The sequence below is a fragment of the Asparagus officinalis genome, chromosome 4 (assembly GCF_001876935.1).
Source record: "Asparagus officinalis chromosome 4, Aspof.V1, whole genome shotgun sequence".
NCBI lineage: Eukaryota > Viridiplantae > Streptophyta > Magnoliopsida > Asparagales > Asparagaceae > Asparagus > Asparagus officinalis.
Window position 1 is genome coordinate 77,112,421 of NC_033797.1, and position 5,257 is coordinate 77,117,677.

Sequence of the window (5,257 nt, forward strand, 5' to 3'; positions counted from 1 at the left end):
ATGATTGTGAGGAAAGGCGTCAGAAGGAGAAATTTGTATTATTTGCCCAGAAGCATGGCGATTGATAGTGAGCTGATGACTTTATCGGATTCGGTTAGACTGTGGCGTTGTTTGATGCTTGGTTATTTGATTAGTAATATCGTGCATAGGTTGTTGAGGAGTGCTTTGACCTGCAGTTTGAAGTCCTGTGAACCTATTGGTATGAGCAAGAAGATCGGGGTGGAGTTTAGCACTTCTATCCATCATTCGAGGGGTCTTCTGAGGGGTGTTCATTCAGTCATTTAGGGGCCTTCCAAGGGAGCATCATTGGGAGGTAATAGGTATGTGGTTTTCGCAGTTGGGGAATACTCTAAGCATTGGTGGGTTGCAACCAAGTCCCGTTGGTGTGAAGTCCTAAAAGCTCGCAACAGATGGAGGAAGTGTGTTCGCAAAAAGGTAACCCCACGTTCTGTTTATGATAGGGGTTCTTTCTTGTGTTTGTGTCGAGCTCAAGTCAATTAGAGACACTTCAGTGGTGTGGAAACTTTGAGGCGACGTGATGAGATGGCAGATTTAGGGAGCTGTTCCTTTCTGGAGGAGGATCGACGTTTGATGTCGAGCATTGGTATTAGTGTGCGGGCTACGACATGTTTGGGCAATCTTATGCATAGGTTGCCGACTAGGGCTGTAACTTGAAAACCGATAACCGAAAAAATAACCACACCAAAACCGAACTATAACCGAAAAAACCGAGGAAAGAAAAAAACCACACCAAACCGCAAAAAAATAACCGAAAATCGAAAGGTTTGGTGTGGTTTTGGTTTCGGATGTCTGGAAACCGAAACTGAACCGAAAAACCGATTATATATATTGTAAGGAAATTATATTATTTATAGATATATATTATTAATATACATAAAATTTTATGTAGAAACTTCAAACTTGGGCTTAAATGAAGCCCAAAAAAAAGATGGCATTGGCCTGCGTTCCAACATTACTACATAGTCTACATTAGACTTTAATTATATTTCTAGGGTTTCTGAGAATCTGAGTTCTCGTCCATCGCCCCCAAAGTCCCAAACCCAACGAGCTTTTGGTCCTTCGCACTCCGTCTCGTCCCCTCTCGTCCATCGCCCCCAAATTTAGGGTTCTCCCGTCCATCGGCCCCAAATCTTGGGTTCTCTCGTCACCGGCAAAGAAATCCCTTCTGTCACATGGTACTGTAGCTTTCCCTTTCCCTAAATGTTGGTCATGGAGGAGCTTGCTGCTGAACTTGAAGTGCTGATCTATCATCTACATGTTTCTGCTATTCTAGTTTTTCATCGCTTTTTTTTCTTTTCGAAAACTGTTATGTGGCATTATGGGTTGCCCTTTTTCATTTTTTTTCTTTTCTTTTCTTTTCGGAAACGGTTATGTAATATGAGACATTTCTACTTTCTACTTTTCTAGACTTGTTTTCTTTATAGAATAACCGAAAAAAACCAATATAAACCAGAGAAAAACCAAACCGAACTAAACCGAACACAATTGGTTTATGAAAAAATAAGTGAAAAACCAAACCGAACCGAAAAAATAGACCAGTTTGATGTTTGGTGTGACCTATTAACCACACCATTCAAACCGATTAACAGCCCTATTGCCGACTGCTGCATGTAGAGATTTTGGATCTGGTGGAGCTGCTTCAGATTTTAGGTTACATCAGATGTTTGACTACCCAGCACTTGGTCACATCGTGGATTTGAGATTTGATCCGATAGCATATTTGGGAGTCAGAGGCATGTTTGATTATCAGGTATTGGCTTCTGACTTTGTTCTGAGCAGGTATGTCACGTTTGACTCTCGGCAGGTGGAGAGTGGTGATCAGATCTTTTGGACATTGCAGCGGGTGAAGAGTGATGTTACTCCACGTTGGGTGGAGATTACTCCACATACTCTAGATCATACTTCATCGTTTGAGATTCTAGCTGATATGACACAGATTGGGAATCATGTTGTTTTGGATGCAGATGATAGGTTAATTGATTCGAGTGCAGCTGATAGATGCAGTTTGAATATGGCCATTGGTTCACCTCAGGTGGAGGTGTTTGAGGCCATTGGAGGTGCTATCAGCCGTAAACTTGATCGTGATGTTAGAGAAGGGTTGCGAACTCTTCTAGTGGATTGAGGCTTTTGGAGGCCACTTGGGTGAGCTATGTGAAGGCTTGATTCCTTGGGCAAGAGGATACGTAGGCAGTCTTTATGATGCAGCCGATTTGGGAGTTGATATCGACATTTGGAGTTTGTTCACATTCTTGTTTGTGTTCTCGACTTATTGTGGATTAAGTCTATTATCGTGGATTTGTTCCACCTCGTACTGGACACAACAAGTGAGACATTTGGTTGATATTGGTGTCGGCTCAGTTTTGGGAAAACTTCGCCGATGTAGAGAATTGTGAACGCACGTGAATGGATAGAATTGTGAAAGGTGTGTGGGGGCTTCGTGAAAAATCACGTTCTCAAGCAAGTGAACAGGGCCATGAATTCAGCTTGAATACCACGTGGGAGGCTATTACCCAGCGGGTTTTGAAGTGCCTCGTGAAGAGATCGCAGAGGCAGAGTCATGTGGTGCCACAAACTACGTGGACTTTGTTTAGTTCAGCAGACAAAGAGGCCCACTCGAGATTGAGGCTTATAAAAATACATTGGTTTCTAGGGTTTTTTTGGGTGTGCGTGAAGTTGAGGCAGAAGGGAGAAATAGGCAGGCGGTTGTACTAGGAGCAGTGCAAGGAGCTGATTTTGGGTAAAAGAGGGTTTCGTTGCTGCAGAGGGCAAACGCAGAAAAAAAGTTTGGCTGTCGTCCTTTGGGTTTTGGCGGTTGTTCTTTGGGTATTTGGCTGCTATCCTTTTGTGAGAGGTTTAAGAGATTGTGTGAGGATTTAGATTGTATGATTGTAAACCCTAATTGTATTATCTCCTTCTAATAGTAGATCTCCCCCCTCCTTATCCCGTGGACGTAGGCGATTTACCGAACCATGTAAAATAGTTTTTCTTACCGTGATTTGTATAGCTTGTAGGTTCCCTCGACAAGTCAGTCCTAGAACTGATGAGAGGAAGAGTTCCCTCGACAAGTCAGTCCTAGAACTGATGAGAGGAAGAGCTGATATCTCACTTTGTTGAGTTATTTTACTTTCGAGAACTGATGAGAGGAAGAGCTGATATCTCACTTTGTTGAGTTATTTTACTTTCGGTTCTTGTTTCCTTTATGAAATAGGATTTTCGTTGTGATCTAATCTCTTGTTGTGCACCTTGCACACCGGAGGTGCTGCCGAAATTTTCGCTACGCATAATAATATACAATCAATATTCCAATCCAATATGCATCTAATATCCATTTTAGCGAATATCTATTTTACCAGAATATTTACAATAGATACACCACTAATACCAAGTCCATAGGATACCAGATAAAAAAATAGAGTGCTCTTACAGATAAAAAACTATTTAGTTCATAAAATACAAAAAAAAACCTCACATCTCATCGGCGGCAATGACTATATCCCTTGTATGAAAACCACCGGTGCTACCTCCAATATCTCCAGCCTAAAAGTCGAATTGATTATATTTTAGAATCATGTAAAATTTAGTAATATATTAAACGGTTTTTTATATTTTGGTCCCTTAAATCTTCAATTTAGTATTAGTTCCTTAGGATTTTTTACTTTTATGGAAATAATATGCAACTATTGATTATTTTTTGGGGACCAATATGCAATAGCATTAATTCTTTAAATTTTTCACTTTAATAGAAATAATATGCAACTATTTAATATTTTGGGGGTCAATATGTAATTTTCTATGTAATTTTCTATATTTGTGGAAGTAATATGTACTTACATAAGATTTAATGGACTCGTATGCATAACAACATAGTATTAACATGAAAATAAGATACATGTGTATTGCTCTGCCCAAAGTCGATAATACCGGCACCCAAGTTTATATGTGATATAACTTCACCAAATAGATGAGAAAGAATCATATCGCCGAGCAATTTATGAAGTGTGACATAACTTTATCCATTGTGTGGGCCCTCATCATAATGCTAGTCAACTCCTTAGTCACCTGAGCGTGCAAATCTAAGTCAAATTTTCCAAGCAAATAGGTCAAGACACATAGAACAAATAGCATAGCAGAAATATTGACTGATGATGCTATTGTTGTTGTAAATGACATTGATGATGTTGTGAATGATTTTGTGCTTATGTCGGGTGAAGCTCCAACACCATGTAATGGATATCTTCCTCTCCTATTATTAAAAATAGAAATAAACAAAATAATTAACAAATAGTTCGATAATTTTAGCTTATTTACCATTTCTACTTAAGTTTTATGTACTGGTTTTAAGACTTAAATAATCTTAAATCTGTTTTCTAATAAAATTATATATATATTTGGTCCCATATTTGAATGAGTGGAGGGATATGTGACACCTCACTACCAAGCACAACTTTTTGTGCTTGGTACCAAGCATACCCATCTCTCTCATATATATGAGAAATATGGGTATGCTTGATACCAAGCACAAATTTTGTGCTTGGTAGTGATGTGTCACATCCCCATCCACTCATTATCCATGTGAATTTGGTCCCATATTTGAATGAGTGGAGGGATATGTGACACCTCACTACCAAGCACAACTTTTTGTGCTTGGTACCAAGCATACCCATCTCTCTCATATATATGAGAAATATGGGTATGCTTGGTACCAAGCATAAATTTTGTGTTTGGTAGTGATGTGTCACATCCCCATCCACTCATTATCCATGTGAATTTGGTCCCATATTTGAATGAGTGGAGGGATATGTGACACCTCACTACCAAGCACAACTTTTTGTGCTTGGTACCAAGCATACCCATCTCTCTCATATATATGAGAAATATGGGTATGCTTGGTACCAAGCACAAATTTTGTGTTTGGTAGTGATGTGTCACATCCTCATCCACTCATTATCCATGTGAATTTGGTCCCATATTTGAATGAGTGGAGGGATATGTGACACCTCACTACCAAGCACAACTTTTTGTGCTTGGTACCAAGCATACCCATCTCTCTCATATATATGAGAAATATGGGTATGCTTGGTACCAAGCATAAATTTTGTGCTTGGTAGTGATGTGTCACATCCCCATCCACTCATTATCCATGTGAATTTGGTCCCATATTTGAATGAGTGGAGGGATATGTGACACCTCACTACCAAGCACAACTTTTTGTGCTTGGTACCAAGCATACCCATAT